The sequence below is a fragment of the Copadichromis virginalis genome, linkage group LG18 (genome assembly GCF_057382275.1).
Source record: "Copadichromis virginalis isolate Kocher_CV1m ecotype Utaka linkage group LG18, C_Virginalis_male_GT1.1, whole genome shotgun sequence".
NCBI classification, from domain to species: Eukaryota; Metazoa; Chordata; class Actinopteri; order Cichliformes; family Cichlidae; genus Copadichromis; species Copadichromis virginalis.
The window spans coordinates 22,590,862-22,609,229 of record NC_140635.1 but is presented as its reverse complement, the minus strand read 5'-3'; the positions used below and the strand labels follow the sequence as shown (position 1 = coordinate 22,609,229).

The 18,368-nt window shown below is 39.2% G+C and overlaps 2 long non-coding RNA genes across 2 annotated transcripts; both read left to right on the top strand.

The window, feature by feature from the left end:
* Positions 1 to 8,960: 8,960 nt before the first annotated feature.
* LOC146687832 (uncharacterized) lies at positions 8,961 to 11,881 on the top strand. The gene is made up of 4 exons (XR_014916319.1): positions 8,961 to 9,044; positions 9,690 to 9,750; positions 10,229 to 10,261; positions 11,712 to 11,881. It is a non-coding gene; the product is annotated as an uncharacterized LOC146687832 (long non-coding RNA).
* A 5,003-nt stretch (positions 11,882 to 16,884) lies between these two features.
* On the top strand, positions 16,885 to 17,812 carry LOC146687831 (uncharacterized). Its single transcript, XR_014916320.1, has 2 exons — positions 16,885 to 17,108; positions 17,199 to 17,812. It is a non-coding gene; the product is annotated as an uncharacterized LOC146687831 (long non-coding RNA).
* The last annotated feature ends 556 nt before the right edge of the window (positions 17,813 to 18,368 follow it).

Below are 18,368 nucleotides of genomic sequence, written 5' to 3'. Positions count from 1 at the left end.
TTTTCCGCCCGTTCCAGATCAGGGCTTTGGTGGTTCCTGAGTTGTTCCATCTGAACCAAAGGGTGGCAGTTTGGGTCATTGCAGGCCTTAGCAAAGTGGTGACACATCTGATTAACTTATGCTTAAGAAAAATTATTTGAGGTAATGAGCCTGGAATCTGCAGTTGTTTAAAAATGGCTCCAAGAGAGATCTTCCAAACTCAATCTTCAATTCTCCTTAAATCGACACTTAATTCATTTGGGTTTTCCCATTGTTCAGAGCAACTGGTCAATTCACTAAGTACCATCAAACAAATAATTTTATGCTGGCAAAAAGAAACTAACAGTCCTAGTAAACCATGATTACTTATAAAAAACTTAACAGGCCTAGGCCTTGTCAAGTTAAAAGACACCATTTAACCTTCAGAGCCACTATTAACATCGAGTGTATGTATTTCAACCTGTAAGGATACTTTTGACCTTGTGCAGTTTAGAGAAAATCCAAAATATATTCAAATGTACAACAAATTCTTACTTTTAAAGTCAATAAAGATGGGTTCAATAAAATCATTAAAAGCCTAAGATTGCCATGAAATTCATGCCCATGATAAGTATTTGCAAACTTGTCTATGGAGCATGGAAAGAAAAGCGTCTGGACTTCTTTAAGTTTCCTTGAAGATGTTTCAACTCTCATCTGAAAAGCTTCTTCAGTTCTAAGAGTAATTGGTGGAGAGTCCCAAATTTTAAGTCTTATGGAGTGTTGCAAACTTCTGATCATAAACATTCAACTTAGTTTCTCTCCTTATATTCAATTTGAACACTTATGCCCCACCTCTGCAGCCCACCAGGAAAGCTTGCCCCATAGTTTGGTAACCAGTGGTCTGTCTACACCACAGCCAACTTCACCTACTTTGGGAACAACAGTTCAGGAATGTTGCTTGGACACTTCTTTTTCTATAATTACGTCCAGAACAACAACGAAATTCAATATCTCAAAACAACAAAAACTGAGCACAGTCTGGCACCAGCGGGCTGTAGCAGTGACAGGAAAAGAAGCACAAAGCTGTCTAATAGAAACTACAAGTAACAAGAGACAGTTTCTGTAGCACCTACAAGCCAGCAGCAATGGGCAGTAACACTGTCAGATGAGCACAATAAGGAAAAGGACAAAAGTTGATTTGAACTAAAGACAGGTTTTGTCCTGAAAAACAATATGACCTGACACAGATTAGATGTGCCTCCTTTTCCATGTTGGTGTGCATCCTTCTTGGGAAGAAAGTAAAATAATAGAAGCAATACCAGGGTGTTCAGTAACACATAGCATTGTGAAAAGATCAAGTTTACATTTATTGCTCCATCTCATAAGAGACATTGTACTGTATCATTAATGATGGCTTCACTATGGGATCACACGGTGTCTTACAGTCATATTTGAACACATTTTGGGAACTAGTGAGAATATAAACGTTATTCATCCACATAAATTTTTGCTGATGTTTTAGTTTTTTCTTTTATTTATTCAGTTTTATTTAACTCACAGGTAAGATTTGAAGGTTTTACTCTGAGACTGAAGTGATCTCTCTTTTTTCTGTTTAAAACAACACAAAAAATAAACTCATCGGGTATCCTATGAACTGGCAAATGGATGAAGGATGAACTCCTGGTGTTTCCTTCCACCTAGTGGTTGCATGTGGTGCAGTTTCCTTTGTAGTTGAGCCATAGCCAGATCTGTAGATAGCCTCCTGGCCATGCAGTCAGTGGTTGACTTTATGTTGTGAACTAGGTATTCCACTATTTCACTAGAGAAATACGTGTTTTATTTTACAAGTGAGGCTGTTTTTTTTTTTAATGTGGTAGAAGTCTGCTGCGAGGACCAAGCGGTGCCATCTAAGGACTGGATGCCACTGGACGTGCCTAGAAAGGACACTCTCAATCTGAAGGCCACCTGTTTCCTTGGAGGATGGTAGAATACAACGATTTGCAATTTTTTTTTAAGGATTAACGTTTTTACTGAGATCTCAGGACACTTTATGTTGCTACTTTTTTTTCCTTTTTGGGTCAGATCTGATTCCACTTAACACAAAAACTGATGCATCTAAAAGCAAAACTGTGACTAAAGACAATTCAGATAACTTGAACACTTACCAAATACTGAATGCGAAGTGCACTGAACTGAAATGGATGGCCTACCTAATATATTTATGGACACTTGAAGTGATATATTGGACATCGTTGAAGATTACATGTTGAAATGATTTAAATGTTGTTCATGTCTATGTTTTTGGACCATTTAAATGTTGAATACACTCAAATCACTTTTTTCCTTTAAGTTGTTGTCAGTGTCTCATTCTGAGTGGAGGGTTTTTCCTTCTTTAAGTTGAGTTACCACTGCCAGTCTCCTTACGATCCTAACTGAACCCAACAAGAGGAGATTCTCAGATATTTGATTTTACTTGACTTTGGATGACAGATTACTGTGGATTTGACTGATTTTGACTACTCAGTTAAAACAGGTGACAGAAACAGTTAAAAAGGGTGACAGAAACATGACATCTAGGCTGCGCCTAGAAATTCTGTCCATAAAAATTACGATCAGAATTGGTGACAAAGGGCAGTCCTAGTGGAGCCCATCACCCATCGGGAACATTCAATGAAATTATGTTACCTTATTTTGGAGATGAAAATTAATATTAAATCTGTGTGCAATCTTGCCAAAACAAAGTTTTCTTTCATCCATTGGACTAGGAGTAACATGTTTACCCAAACGGCATCATTAAACTGCTGGTTTTCTGAGTGGTGTCCTAAAAACTATGTGGGCTTCATAGATAATTGGGAAACTTTCAGGGAGAAAATCGGTCTTGATATATCTATCTATATATATATATATATATTAGGGGTGCAACGATACACAAAATTCACGGTTCAGTTCGATACTTTGGTGTCACGGTTCGATATTTTTTTGATACAAAAAAAATGTTCATGCATTTTTAATTTGTCATTTATTAAAATTATAAATATATATTTTAACTCAAAAGTACAGTTTTTAAATTTAACCCTAACCCTTGTGCGTGTTTTTTATTTTGACAGCGAATGCGCACCTGCGGACCACTTATGTGCAGCCCTGGTTATTTAGCTTGTCATATTGCAGCCACAGAAATTCTTTTGTCCATGAAACCATAAAGCTGCACTTTCTTTTTGCCTTATAGTCTGATTTGTCATAACTTCTCCGTTTTGTGGTAAGCTTTTCTTTGGCTGTCACTTCTTCACCCTGACCTGTCTTATTTGGCTCAGCAGAACTGAAATGCTTTTACACACGCACTCACATAAGCTCAGCGATTCTCTGCGCGATCAACCTCTCACATGTTTAAGCTTGCTGCGGGAGATTTCACTTGTCATGTTTGCATAGTAAGCTAACGATTAATAAGACGATGTCAGAGGAATTGGTGCACAAATTATCATCACTCACAGATCAGTGCTGTCGCTCTCTATACACAGTTCACACGATTGCAAAGTGAAAGCAAAAAAACAAGCGCAAATTCAAACGCGATTTCAATATGTCACATATTGACAGTGGCTCACCGATGCCAATGACATAATTACCCAGCTACATTTCTGAAAGAATGCAAAAGCATTGACATATATTTTTCCTTCCTACGATAGCCCGACGGGCAGGGAAGAGATAGATTTTGGTAGCCCGACTGAAAAAATCGCTAGCTCCGGGACGTCGGGCTAGCGATATTGCAAGCCCTGTATCTGATTGAGGAATCACTCATCTTTGGAAAAGAGAGTTTATTACAGAGAAATGGCTCTTTCCAAAATAAAAGCTATACTATCCGCTTCTTCTGGGCTATATTCTCAGCAGCATAAGGAGAATCATGTGCTAACAGCTGTCTAAATGACTCGGCTAAAGTTAGTAGCATGCTTGCTTTTTTTTGTCTGCTTCCACTTGTCTTTGCACTACGATGATGTCGGCGTAAATGTGCAGTCATATTCGTTGTGTTCCCACTAGTGCTTTCAGGTTAATCTCGTTGAAATGACCTTAACGCCACAACACGGCAAATCTCCTTTAACGAGCTACCGCCGATCGCTCCGTGCATGGGGCTAGACGGCCAACACGTTAACGAGCTAACTGTGCTAGCACACTAGTTCACACCAATGTAATTGAGCATTGCATGGCACATCCAACATACTGTTTTACTTTAGTCCATGACTCGCTTACCTTCAGGGTCATACGTCACATGAAAACCAAAATAATTCCAAACGCCAGAACTGAATGAGGGTGGGGGAGGTGCCCTGCGCTCTTCCTTCTGACGATGCTGTCTGTGTTGAGCGCTCAGTGGATCTGCGCTCGACAGTGCAGCCTAGGCGGAGTAGTCGAACACAGATTCACTGAGCGCTCAACACAGACAGCATCGTCAGAAGGAAAGTTGATAAAAGAAATTACAAATGTTGTATTGTTCGATACATATGCATACCGAACCGAAAGCACTGTATCGAACGGTTCAATATCGATACGAATATCGTTGCACCCCTAAAATATATATATATATATATATATATATATATATATATATATATGTATATATATATATATATATATATATATATATATATATATATGTATATGTATATATATGTACATATACATATATACATATACATATATACATATACACATATACATATACATATATACATATACATATACATATACATATATATATATTAGGGGTGCAACGATATTCGTATCGATATTGAACCGTTCGATACAGTGATTTCGGTTCGGTACGCATATGTATCGAACAATACAAAATTTGTAATTTATTTTATCAACTTTCCTTCTGACGATGCTGTCTGTGTTGAGCGCTCAGTGAATCTGCGTTCGACTACTCCGCCTAGGCTGCACTGTCGAGCGCAGATCCACTGAGCGCTCAACACAGACAGCATCGTCAGAAGGAAGAGAGCAGGGCAAGCTAGCGAGACAGAAGTTAAGCTCTCCTTGCAACATGGACCTCCCCCACCCTCATTCAGATCTGGTGTTTGGAATTATTTTGGTTTTCATGTGATGTATGACCCTGAAGGTAAGCGAGTCCTGGACTAAAGTAAAACAGTATGTTGGATGTGCCATGCAATGCTCAATTACATGGGTGGGAACTAGTGTGTTAGCGCAGTTAGCTCGTTAACGTGTTGGCCGTCTAGCCCCATGCACGGGGCGATCGGCGGTAGCTCGTTAACGGAGATTTACCGTGTTGTGGCGTTAAGGTCATTTCAACGAGATTAACCTGAAAGCACTAGTGGGAACACAACGAATATGACTGCACATTTACGCCGACATCATCCTAGTGCAAAGACAAAAACAACAAGCATGCTACTAACTTTAGCCGAGTCATTTAGACAGCTGTTTAATATGCTGCTGAGAATATAGCCCAGAAGAAGCGGATAGTATAGCTTTTATTTTGGAAAGAGCCATTTCTCTGTAATAAACTCTCTTTTCCAAAGATGAGTGATTCCTCAATCAGATACAGGGCTCGCAATATCGCTAGCCCGACGTCCCGGGGCTAGCGATTTTTTCAGTCGGGCTACCAAAATCTATCTCTTCCCTGCCCGTCGGGCTATTGTAGGAAGGAAAAATATATGTCAATGCTTTTGCATTCTTTCAGAAATGTAGCTGGGTAATTATGTCATTGGCATCGGTGAGCCACTGTCAATATGTGACATATTGAAATCGCGTTTGAATTTGCGCTTGTTTTTTTGCTTTCACTTTGCAATCGTGTGAACTGTGTATAGAGAGCGACAGCACTGATCTGTGAGTGATGAAAATTTGCGCACCAATTCCTCTGACATCGTCTTATAAATCGTTAGCTTACTATGCAAACATGACAAGTAGAGCTGGGCGATAGAACGATAACGATATGTATCGCGATATAACTTTTACTCGATAGAGAAATTAAGTATCGCGATAGACCTCGCCGCTCTTGTCCTCTTAAAAAAAAAAAAAAAAAAAAAAAAAAGGTCAGCCAATCCAAATTAAGTAGCGCACAGCCGAACCAATCACAGCCGCAGCGTCACGTCGCGTTACGTACAGCACAAGTGCCAAGCCGCACGTGTGTTTGTTTGGGAAGCAGCCAGCTGGTAATGGAGGAAATGAGTGTGTCGACTAGAAAAATCAACCGAGCGTGACCGAAGAGAAAACAGATGATGGTTCCAATGCCGGAGAGATTGTCGAACGGAAGAGCCATAGAAGTTCCGTAGTGTGAAGGTATTTCGGCTATTTCAAGTCTGACAAAAAACAGAGTAGCGTGCAACGTAAATTCTGCCGAAAGCAAGTCTGGAAATACAATAAACTGGTGCATGCGTCACACTGTGCGCCACGTTATTGTTTCGGTGAAATGAATTTCTACAATACTGTTACTGTTAATTGTACTCTCTGCAGTGTTTAAATGCTTACACACACACACACAGTTACTGTCCCTCCACACATACGACTGGGTTCTGCTTCTATGCCCCAGCTTTGTTTACTTTTTCCCACCGAGGCTTCTAGACTTCTGATTGGCCAACATTTCTGCACGGTTAGGAATCTAGCGCCACCTGCTGCTTTGGCATGTTCATAGCGTTTTCCTTCATTTCTGCCTTTATGTGTGGACGGGATTATTTTTTAAAACGAAAACGGAAAATCTCCGTTTTCAAAAATACCCGTGTACGTGTGGACGTAGCCTCAGTCTCTGACTGGAAGCGCTAATTCGTCATTCGGCTTTTGTCAGACTAAAGTAACTGTTAAAACTGTTTGAAAAGCTAAGCTATACAACAAGGAGAGATTGAGAATTTCCTTTTAGTTCTCAGTTTATTTGATATTGACAAAAGTTAGTCAGTTTTGTCTGTTCTTCTGTAAAACAAACTAAGATTTATTTTTAGAATTAATATTTTGTTTCTAAGTGGAATTGACAATTTAGTAGTCTGTTTCGTTTGTTCTATTTTGAAACTTAAACGCTTTAGCGGCTGCCTTTTGTGTAGTTAGCAATATTTGCCTTTATTTATCTGAAAAAGTCTCATGTTCCTTAAGTACATCTACCCTGTTGAACGTATTATGGGAAAAATAATATTTAAATAAAAACAAGCTGCTGATTATTTCACATTTTACTTGTGAGCAACGGCACATTTAAATCTTACAAATATAGTTATTTGGCTTATATCGTGATAGATATCGTTATCGCCTGAAATGAAAAAAAAACAAACATATCGTGATATGAAAAAATCTCATATCGCCCAGCTCTAATGACAAGTGAAATCTCCGGCAGCTTAAACGTGAGAGGTTGATCGCGCAGAGAATCGCTGAGCGTTATGTGAGTGCGTGTGTAAAAGCAGCAGGATATATATTTTAGTTCTGCTGAGCCAAATAAGACAGGTCAGGGTGAAGAAGTGACAGCCAAAGAAAAGCTTACCACAAAACGGAGAAGTTATGACAAATCAGACTATAAGGCAAAAAGAAAGTGCAGCTTTATGGTTTCATGGACAAAAGAATTTCTGTGGCTGCAATATGACGAGCTAAATAACCAGGGCTGCACATAAGTGGTCTGCAGGTGCGCATTCGCTGTCAAAATAAAAAACACGCACAAGGGTTAGGGTTAAATTTAAAAACTGTACTTTTGAGTCAAAATATATATTTATAATTTTAATAAATGACAAATTAAAAAGGCACGAACATTTTTTTTGTATCGAAAAAAATATCGAACCGAACCGAACCGTGAATTTTGTGTATCGTTGCACCCCTAATATAAATATATATATAAAAAGTACACATTTCATACCAGTGGTTTGAATATGTAAAAACTGAGGTTTTAACCACTCAGAGTTTGTTCCACCGTGTGTGTGTGTGTGTGTGTGTGTGTGTGTGTGTGTGTGTATTTCAAACCACTGGTATGAAATGTGTACTTTCCCTTCATGTGCTTTACCCTCATAGTATATCTCTTTATTTCTGTTGATGCAAATTTTGCTGAGTTTTGGACTTCTTCTCACCAGTCTTGAAAAACAAAGTAAAAAAATTATCAATATTAATATTGTCACTGTTTTAAGAATATTCTGCAGCTGAATGCGGATCACAGTAAAATATACTGGGATATGGTCATAAGTTGAGGTTGTTAGGCAATCATGGCAAATGCATTCATTATTTTTAATACAATGAAACACTGAACTGTTCTCACTACTGACACTTTGGAAAGTTTACAAGGACTTGATTCAGAAGTCAAAGCATACCTAATTTAAAGTGGGCTGATCTCCCTTCTGCTAATCTCTGGTAGATTTTGCAAAGATTAATATCCAATATTGATTGAGGATGGATAACCGCGAGCCCCTGGATAGTACTGAGACACTGACTGATACACTGAGGAGGAATGGCATCAACATGAACTTTAAATCACTGAGGTAACTAAGAGCCTGAGTGTCACTAACACATAAGCAGACAGAACAATCGGAGGCAGAGATTATAAACAGGAGGTAAGTGGAGTTTGATTGCAGGTGTTTCAGAAAGCAGAGTGAAGGAAACATGTGAAGGCCACAGCTTGAGCACGAGACAAACAGCGTTGTTAAACATTTTTTTTTAACATGTTTTTAACATGTTCAACATCTGTGCATGCTTCGCAATGATCGAAACAGACTTTTCTTTGTAGGTTACATTCAAATGTTTTATTTGTGAATATATTGTTGGGGAAAACTAGTTTCCTGTTTGGGATTGGGAGAGAAGAAAGAGAAACAGATGCTCCTGAGGGACTTGGTTCAGAAAAAAGCTTTAAGTAAGCTGCACATTTGCATGGTTCAAATTAAAGTGTTTTTAGTGTGGGAAAATGGTTGATGTACTGAGCTACATCACACACTGAGGTTTCTGTGGTTATTTTACAGCAGAGTGCCAAAAATATCAATCGGATGATCTAATGTAACTGTGGTTTAACAGCAACATCACAGCAGTTTGAGACTGCAGGTGGAACAAATACCTGCAGCCTTCAGACGACTGCAGAGACCTGCAACTATCAAGGCTTCACTTTAGCTTTCTAACTGTTGTGGATTACAGAACTGGTAAGAATAACTAATTAATTTTATTCCATCTGCCTCACAGTTAAATAAATCTTCAAATATTGGCTTCATTTGTCATGGTCATGCATATTACAAAACTCTACAGATAATTTGTCCATGTATACGTTTAGGAAAAATATGAAACACACGCTGTGTAAAAAAAACAATAAAAAAATTTCTGAATTCTAGATATATGAGAACAGTTTATGAATACATATCAGTATTTTGTGTTCAGCAGTTCCTGCAGGTCGTAGCTGCAGGTGTTTTCATAAATTTTTGCAGTAATGAAATAAACTGTCTGTCCGTAACTTTCAGAGATGAACACAGTTTGAAACATAATCCTTTATTTCATCTAGATTTAGGTGTTCAACTCACTCTAATGCTGCACATACATATTTCTCATTTAATTTAGGTGCCAAAGTAAACTTTATTTTTGAATTGCTTTGTGTCTGTTTAGACACTGCTGCTGTTCTACATACACAAATCCAAAATTATTATATTTTACTCCTAAATAAAATGATCCACAAAGTATTTACAATGTCTTTACTTTAAAATACTATGGAGGAGGAGGCATTTCAAGGGGAATAAACAGTGTGAAGTGTTTGGGTAGATTTAACTTTTTTGTCACTGATGATTCATTTTACACAGAACACATTTTGAGTCTCAGCCATGTGGACACAACAGAGAAACTTCTTCTATTTGGCCATCGGTGAGATGAACGTTATATCACTTAATTATTTTCTTTCTTTGCTATACTAACGATGGGCGTAACTTTGTGCTGAACATTGGGAGGGTCAAGATCTCTGTCCAAATAAATAACTAAATCTGTGTAAATTCCCAGATGATTAAACATGCAACTATGTTGTGGGTATTAACTGAAATGAGTAAAGAAAATCAACAGCCTATTTAGGCAAGATAATTCATAATTTTATTAGCGTGGTTATATTGGCTGGGTCTGATTTCGGGGGGATCATAACCCCCCAAGCCCCCTGGAAATTACACCCCTAATACTAACAGAGTTTGTCAGAGGACTCCGGCAATCAGTGTTCAGTTCCTTAAAGGTTTTCTGTTCTGTCATTTAATTCTTTTCTTAATTTGGTATGCTGTGTTCAGTTCAAGTTTTTATTGTATCCAGACAGGAAGAGCTTATCATTTCAGAATAATGAATTCTAATTTCTTTTCTACAGTCACTTCTTTGTCTGCATCTTCAGCTGTTGAAGGTCAGTCATGTTTGTTAAACTGAGTTTCACATGCAAAAGTTTTCTTTAAATAGTCTCATATATTGAAATTAAACTGTGCGTGGATGAGGGTGTTCCCCAAAACACCAGACTGATAAATGAAATTACATTATATGATTTTTCCCCCTCTTCTATTTGGCTTTATGTTTATCTATTATTTTGATTAATTCTCAGTTTTTATTTATCCGTCTTTTATTATTTTTCTTTAATAATTAAATAAATTGTTTTAAACATGGAGCAGCTCTTGTGACTGTCTAGAGCTGGGAACAAGAAGCAGAGTAGCACAATTACATACCTCTCTGCAGCTTCTGTCCTCCGGTTATCTCCCAAATCCTCCCAAAACCTTGGAGACTGTCTGCTTGCAAAAGAGTCTTTAATGCACCTTGAAGGTGTTTATATGTAAATAGTGTTTATATATAAATATATATAAACACATACATTGAATATTTTACAAACAAACAAAATTTGTTTTGATAGGTACAATATTTTATAACTTATTGAAAGCATAGGACAGCACTGACTTAATTAGATGCAGAATTAAATTAAAAAGGATAAAGCAAAAAAGAAAAAAAAAGAAATACATAAATGAAATTAAAAAAAAGCACATTTCAAATTAATTATTAAATTCATTAATTTATTGGATGTAATTGACTTTGAAAATGAAAAATCACATTATTATAAAAAAGTAATTAGAATTCAGTAAAAGGACTAGATGTTAAAGTCCCTGATAATGCATTGCTTTGGTTGGAGAGACTCTTGAGGGATGGCTGTTATGAAGAAAGGCAGCCCAGAAACTTTACCAGCAGCACACATCGTTGTGTGCCTGAACTTTCAGTCTTTTACCCAGGCTAATCTGCCATTTTCCTTCCTTGGTTAGGTTTAGGGATTAGAGGTCTAGCTTATCATATTAAAATTTGGGACACATCGTCAGTAGTGGACCTTGGATTCATCGGGTGTTTCGACCATTATCACTAGACACCCTCATCCAAGGAGGCCCTGCCAGGTTTGATCAGGCCCGTGAGTGTGTCAATGGTTTATGTTAAAATTGTTATTTCTCTTCTTCTTTCTTCTGTTTAGTTTCCTTCTATCCATTCACTGCAACTGAGAAATATTTATGGAGCCTAACTTCGTCAAAGGGATAGAAAAGGTGATAGAGAGAAGTAAGACAAAAGGGACAAGATAGGAGAGAGAGCAGAGAGGAGAGCCGGAAGTGGGCGCCCGATCTGGCTTCCCATACCTCCCCGCCGGATCGGGCTGTACGCTCTACCTCCCCACTGCATCCCACAAAAGGGGAGAAGAGCAGAATATTTTCTTTTCTCTCGCGGTTAGCTGACTGCTTTAGCTGCCCAAGTGATGTCAGCCCTTTTTAACCAGAGTAGCTTAAATAAAATAAAATAAGAAACAGAGTGTAATCTGCTCTTTCTTTTGTCAGATGCTCAGATAAGATTAGTTAATCCTGGGTCAGCTCGTTGCTTCGGAAGAGTTGAAATCTCCTACAACAACAGATGGGGAACAGTCTGTGATGATGGCTGGGACATCAATGATGCTGAGGTGGTCTGCAGTCAGTTAGGCTGTGGACCGGCACTGGAGGCCCCCCGATCAGCTCAGTTTGGTGAAGGAACAGGACAAATCTGGCTGGATGATGTGTCCTGTTCAGGAAGTGAAAGTTCTCTAACTGAGTGTCAGCACAGAGGATTTGGTTCACACGACTGTGGACATCATCAGGATGCTGGTGTCATCTGTGAGATAGGTGAGATGCTTTTTGTCTCATACACAGTATTCAGTAACAAAATGGTCCATGCAGCTGTAATCAGGACAGAAATCTGTATGTTAACTATTATAATGTATACAGTGTCACTGTTTAGCTTCACTTCCTGTTCTTTTCCCTCCTTTGTGTTCATCTTTGTTCATTTTCGTCTATAGAAGCATGCATCTCATTCCCAATCACTGTCTGTGTGTTTATACTTTATTCTCCCCAAAGGGAAGGAGTTTGTAATTGTTTCTCTGTCTGTTTGTTAGCAGTCAGCATCCACAGTTTACAAGACTTTTTTTTTTTTTTTTTTAAATTTTGTATGATGGTTGATACCAATGACAGCTGATTTCATTTTTGTAAAAATCAGGTCGAGGTCACACCCAATGTGAAAATCAGTAAAAACTTTATATTACCTACATTTTTCGTTATGTCTTCAAACTTCGCACCAATACACTGGGCCTTTGGGATCATGAGTATCTAGGTTAGCTAAGCACTTGATCTTGACCTTCACTGTTCAAGTCCAAGGTCAAAGTTGACCTAGAAAAAAAAATGTCCAACAACCACATCAAGTAATATATCATATGAAAAGACCTGAATAGAGCTGTTACGGCATCCTTGAGATGCCATAACTGGCTGACATCATCATAAAGGCAGGCTGATATCAACAAGGTGTGATAAAAATGTTTCGGTACAGCACTTGTCCATCAGGGTAGATATGCTCAGATTTTTGCAACAGCCAATGAAGACTCACTTTTGGGGTTTGTTCTGTCTCAGTGTCTTACATTTGGATGCTCAGTTGACGTAGTTGACAGCGTTTGGATGTTGTCATTTGTTTACCTTCAAATTACTGAGTCAAGGTCATGTGGAAACTATCATTGTTTATCATCATTATTTCATCATCCTCTTGATTTATTAAAAGCATGCTTTTTACTTATTCTACTATTAGATAAGTTGAAGAAGGTAAAAATAGATTTAATAACTGCAGACTCCATTGCTTGAAAGGTTCACCAGAAAAAAAAATCTCAGAAATGTAGAACAAAAAAAAAGAAAGAAAAAAAGATGTATTCTCACCACTATTAAAGTATGATTCCTGATAAAAGCTCATAATAAAATTAAAAAAAAAAAGAAAAAAAAAAGTGTAGTGTAGACCTTACTCTGCAATGTAATGGTGCCAAAATATGAGCTAAATGACTTGCAAACAGACCTAGATATGGCCAAATAAATATGCTATTCTGTCTAAACATTTTAAGCAATTAAAATATGAAAATTAAAATTTAGTTTTTGTAGCTTTACATTTTTCTCATCTAGAAAGCTCTGCTCCAGAGTCAATGAGAGCTTGCTGGCAGCAAGGGAAGAGAGAAGATAGCAACGTAACTTGTAATTCAGTCACTACCTGCAACAGGGTGCTCTGCTCCTTGGTTATATGCTGAAGCATCTCCTCGTGCCGCTCCAGCAGGTCCGCCTGCAGTGATAATTCCCGCAGCACTGGGGTCGAGTCTGCTGGGTCCATTATGTAGCTGGATTGTTCTGTCACAGTGGGTGGTTAGTAATCGAACCCAAGCAAAGGACTCTTTGCGAAAGAAAACACAGAGTTTATTTACAGTGAAAGGTAAAGGTAAATATACACAGCTCTCCGACACTTTGGCTTCACGATAAGACTTTCACAGGTCCTCCTCACAGTGTGATAGTCCGTAGCAATGCAAAAACACACCGATGACCCGTGCTCAATTCTGTGAACCCTATTTATACTCCGTACTCGTGCTCCAATTTGTGACTCCACTCTTGTTCTCCGATATGTGATCCGCTCCAGTGACTCGACACTCTCCGCTCCCAACTCCTGACAACACACAAGCACACAGACATGTTAGCAAGAATATCCACAATTAGTGAGGTTTCTAACACTACAAATCACGGCTGTACTGATGAAGATTAACTCAACAATCCAGCGTTGACTGGAGCTCGGTCGCACTGCCAAATAGGTGGCTCAGAAGACTGTAATCAGAGCGGCTGATGAGCAGCAGGTGTGGCTACCTCCAGCGCCGGAACACTTCTGGCCCTCTGACCACCTGGTGGTGGTCAGAGGGCCTGGTGGCGCCAGTGTCCGGCAGCCTCGCCTCTGTCAGTGCGCCCCAGGGTGGCTGTGGCTACAATGTAGCTTGCCATCACCAGTGTGTGAATGTGTGTGTGAATGGGTGGATGACTGGATATGTAAAGCGCTTTGGGGTCCTTAGGGACTAGTAAAGCGCTATATAAATACAGGCCATTTACCATTTACCATTTCTGGGTTGAGAGGTTGCAGGACAAAACATCCGGGAGCGAGAGTGTAACCAAAATCACAGAGACAAGGAAAAGAGGGAGACACAAACAAAACGCACATGGAAACAATGGGCAGGTCAGCTGGAGGACTGCCGGACCTTGACAATTAGGTATACCATCTGATAGTATTAAGATTTAACAATTTAGCTTTCATAAGAGATTGATTCGCAGCTCAATATGTAGAGTGAGCAAATGAATGATTATAATGATGAATTTATTACACACTAAATAACACTCACAAACCAAAATCAAAACACAAACTAAGTGAAAAAACACATTTTATTTATATTAACTGGTAGTCACAACAATGCCCACCTATACAGGAGTTTTCCTTTTGTGTCTGACTGGAGTCTGACCTGAGTGAGCTTTATTAGATAATTTTTAAGGAGAATTTAGTTCCAAACAAAGGTGGGATTAAGTGTAAATAAAAACAGAATGCAATGATTTGCAAATCTCATAAACATAGAAACACATCACGTGTTTACACTGAGACCATTTTAATAAAAAAATATTCACTCAATTTGAATTTGATGATAACAACAGATCTCAAAAACATGGACAGAGTCATGTTTACTACTGTGTAGCAGCCACATTTATTTTAACTACAGTCCATAAAAATCGAGTAGACCAGCTGCTGGACTTATGGGAAACGGAGGATTTAAGCTACTAAACAGTCCCGAAATTCCCAACAACAGTCCTGTTTATCATGCTTTATTACTTGATGTGTCAAAAAGGTCCGGACTGACAGGTCAATTCATCACCAGAAATCTTCTGCTACGAAGCCATGTTGTTCTAATACAGGGAGTGCAGAATTATTAGGCAAATGAGTATTTTGTCCACATCATCCTCTTCATGCATGTTGTCTTACTCCAAGCTGTATAGGCTCGAAAGCCTACTACCAATTAAGCATATTAGGTGATGTGCATCTCTGTAATGAGAAGGGGTGTGGTCTAATGACATCAACACCCTATATCAGGTGTGCATAATTATTAGGCAACGTCCTTTCCTTTGGCAAAATGGGTCAAAAGAAGGACTTGACAGGCTCAGAAAAGTCAAAAATAGTGAGATATCTTGCAGAGGGATGCAGCAGTCTCAAAATTGCAATGCTTCTGAAGCGTGATCATCGAACAATCAAGCGTTTCATTCAAAATAGTCAACAGGGTCACAAGAAGCATGTGGAAAAACCAAGGCGCAAAATAACTGCCCATGAACTGAGAAAAGTCAAGCGTGCAGCTGCCAAGATGCCACTTGCCACCAGTTTGGCCATATTTCAGAGCTGCAACATCACTGGAGTGCCCAAAAGCACAAGGTGTGCAATACTCAGAGACGTGGCCAAGGTAAGAAAGGCTGAAAGACGACCACCACTGAACAAGACACACAAGCTGAAACGTCAAGACTGGGCCAAGAAATATCTCAAGACTGGTTTTTCTAAGGTTTTATGGACTGGTGAAATGAGAGTGAGTCTTGATGGGCCAGATGGATGGGCCCGTGCTGGATTGGTAAAGGGCAGAGAGCTCCAGTCCGACTCAGACGCCAGCAAGGTGGAGGTGGAGTACTGGTTTGGGCTGGTATCATCAAAGATGAGCTTGTGGAGCCTTTTCGGGTTGAGGATGGAGTCAAGCTCAACTCCCAGTCCTACTGCCAGTTTCTGGAAGACACCTTCTTCAAGCAGTGGTACAGGAAGAAGTCTGCATCCTTCAAGAAAAACATGATTTTCATGCAGGACAATGCTCCATCACACGCGTCCAAGTACTCCACAGCGTGGCTGGCAAGAAAGGGTATAAAAGAAGAAAAACTAATGACATGGCCACCTTGTTCACCTGATCTGAACCCCATTGAGAACCTGTGGTCCATCATCAAATGTGAGATTTACAAGGAGGGAAAACAGTACACCTCTCTGAACAGTGTCTGGGAGGCTGTGGTTGCTGCTGCACGCAATGTTGATGGTGAACAGATCAAAACACTGACAGAATCCATGGATGGCAGGCTTTTGAGTGTCCTTGCAAAGACAGGTGGCTATATTGGTCGCTGATTTGTTTTTGTTTTGTTTTTGAATGTCAGAAATGTATATTTGTGAATGTGGAGATGTTATATTGGTTTCACTAGTAAAAATAAATAATTGAAATGGGTATATATGTCCAAAGACATGCAGCTTGTGGGGATAGGTTAATTGGATAATACAAATTGCCACTAGGTGTGAATGTGCGAGTGAATCTGAGTGTGAATGGTTGTCTGTCCCTATGTGTTGGCCCTGCGACAGACTGGCGACCTGTCCAGGGTGTACCCCGCCTCTCGCCTAGACAACAGAACTCAACATTTGTACGTCATATAACTGTGACTACACAACTGTTTGACTATCCAAAGATTTACCAATCTAAATGTAGGTAATTCATTAGTGACTGCTGTTCAGTCTGATGATGATGATGCAACGTGGCCACCATATTGGTCAGATGGAGCCACGCCTCCTAAACCATGTGTGTCTGGAGTGTGTGATGTAGTAAGGTTGTGGCTGGGTGGGGTGACTTTTACATGCCATTCAGTGGAAGCCCATTGTTTCATAATCTGTTCATGTTAACATGGATGGTTTATGAGAAGGTTTTTCCATGTAATCTTTTTTCAGACATTTAAAGCAGTTGAAACAATTGATATTCTGATGATGCCTGATCGCTTTCCACAGATTCAAGAACTCCAATCCTGAGATATGTTTTCCTGCCACTGATTCTGCTTTTGGAGAACATTGCCCTTCATTTCTACTATAAGGTACATCAGAGTAAATAAAAGCATGTATGAAACTGAGTAGTAGCTGAGAAATGTAGGAACAGTAACATGCATTGTGTATCGTCTCTCCAGGTCATCAAAAAGCAGAAATCAGACAAAAAGGAGAACGATGAGACGGATGTTTCCAGAGCTGAAGAAGTGGAGGCCGAGGAGGAAGCAGTCCAAGAGATAGAATAGAATCATAGAAACAAACACACAAGTCTAAACTTTTGTTGGAATTTAGATTAAAGTTGTTTAAATACTGTTTAATTATATTTATGTTTTAAATGTCTGACACATTACTGCAGCGGCTCTATTTAACCTGCCTTTCCTCTCCAGTATAAACTCTTAATAGCGTGACTGTGACTTAAGTTTGAAAATAATCCTTCCTCCTCATCATCCAATAAACCTGACACAGGACCTGAGAGACGCAATTGACTCTGCAGTTGATCCATCTACTGTTTGATCAGATGAAGTGGTCCCAGTGGAAGAGTGTCATGGTCTTGGGTCATGGACTCAGAGGTTTGAGTTTTAGGACTTAGAATTCTTGTTTATGTTTACTTTTATTTTTCTTTGTTTCTCCTCCAGTATTTTAAAAAGTACAGATTACCTCTTCTTCTCGGAATTTTTGGTATTTTCCTTTTGAATTTATGGACTTTGATTTGTAGACCTTCAGCCACTTGGAATAAAGCTAGTTTTCAGTTTAATCTGTTGCCTGTTTCTGCTCATGTATTTGGGTTATTTTCCATGCAAAGTATGAGAGTGGGAAGCTGTCAAGAAGCACTTCTTAAGGAAGGGAAACAGGGAGGAAATGCTGCCAAATTACACAAGAACTGGACTGAGAATCAGAGACAACTGATGTTGGGGTTAGGGTATATTGCAACAATATATTGGAAGAGAACAGTGTGGTGGCCCACCAGAGGGCTCCACTCACACCCAGGTCGGGAGGAGGGGTTCTGCTGGTTTTTGGCGCAATGTGTCCAGTTGTAGTTTGGAGATGAATAAAGTCAGAATGGAGAGTTACAGCTCCTGTGTTGCCTGTACCATATCTCCACAACAGAACAAAAGGAAGTAAAAAAAAGTGGTTTGTGCTTTGAATCATTCATCAAGAAGCCTGACGAAGTAAGTTGAAGAAAATTGCCTAAGAGAATTCAGTTTCACATGGAAACATTTCTCCCACTAAAAATGTTACGTCCGGATGAACAGAATCAAACTTCGGAGATTTACTTACCTTGATGACTGAGCATGCATCAAGACATCTTT